The sequence below is a fragment of the Nannobrachium achirus genome (assembly GCF_963921795.1).
Source record: "Nannobrachium achirus genome assembly, chromosome: 6".
Taxonomy (NCBI): Eukaryota; Metazoa; Chordata; class Actinopteri; order Myctophiformes; family Myctophidae; genus Nannobrachium; species Nannobrachium achirus.
The window spans coordinates 69,225,799-69,227,007 of NC_137815.1; the positions used below are offsets into that span (position 1 = coordinate 69,225,799).

At 40.0% G+C, this 1,209-nt stretch overlaps 1 protein-coding gene across 1 annotated transcript in view; it reads right to left on the reverse strand.

Annotated features, from left to right (window-relative positions):
- Positions 1 to 230, reverse strand: part of oser1 (oxidative stress responsive serine-rich 1) — a 16,771-nt gene extending 16,541 nt beyond the window's left edge. Inside the window, exon 1 of the mRNA XM_080728805.1 lies at positions 1 to 230. This exon is cut by the window's left edge and continues 120 nt beyond it. The gene's annotated coding sequence lies outside the window, so the exon portion shown is untranslated.
- Positions 231 to 1,209: the final 979 nt, after the last annotated feature.

Here is a 1,209-nt window from a genome sequence, read left to right on the forward strand (position 1 = left end):
TAGCTGAAGGCTAGCTCCTGAAGCAAGCTCTTCTCATCAACGAAACGAGACAAAAACACGAGCTATAGCGCGTTTTCCGACGGCCCCACGCAGTAGGAACTCAACCCAGCAGGTCTGCGTGGGTTCTAAACGGCAGCTGGTGGTCCGTGGGTGCGGGGCTGGGGGTCCGTAGTGACCGTATTTCTAGACTTTTCTTTCTCTGACGCCTTGTTTACACTCTACAGTTACACTCTGACCAGTTGTCGTCGCAGTGAGTGCTACGCTAACATCCCATAGCCCGGCGGGATGGGCTGCGCTGTGGTTGGCTGGGCTGGTTGCCATGGTAGCATGTTTGTCAGGAAAATAGTACTCTATTTTGCCAGAGGTGGGGAAAAAATAATTCTTTACTTGGCCCAGAAAAAGTATCAATTCAATACCACAATGTAGAAGTAAAAAATAACCCTAAAATAACATATTGGTATTAAAATGTCTATAAAATATTGGTATAAAAGTAGAAAGTACAAATTTCGCAGAATGTCCCATTTCACAAGTATTCAGAATTTCAGATTATATCAAATATACAAAAATATTTTTGAAAATAGCAGATCTACAAGCTCACAATGCGTTGCATCGCGACGCATTGTGAGCCATTAGATCGGCTATTTTCAAAATTTGGCCGAAATGACTTTGTAAAAAATAATCCAAATCATCTGGATCCCAGATGTGGTGGGAGTAAAAGTATTGGAAATTGGAAATACTCAAGTAAAGTACAAATAACTCAAACGTTTACTTGAGTACAGTACTTTAGTAAATGTAATTAGTTACTCTCCGCCACTGTTAATGAGACGCATGTTTACTACATGATGTAAGATAGTGAAAACCCAAACAACAAATGTGTGTGGGAAAACAACAACAACAGTGGTTTGGGTTGCCTAACAACCAACTAGCCAATAACAGTGCAGTGGTCCGTCCAGTCTATGGGATGTAGAGTTGAGTGCGTGACTCTGCAACAACGCGTAGTGAACGTGACCACTTTAATGACGTCATCGCCACTACAGTTTTTAGCCATTCTTTTTTACTTTACTCGAGTATTTCCTATTTTAAGTACTTTTACTTCTACTCCACTACATCTCAAACACAAAAACATGTACTTTTAATCCACTACATAAAAAAAAGAAAAAAAGAAAACAACTTCAGTTAGGCTACTAGTTACTTTGTATATTTGGATTA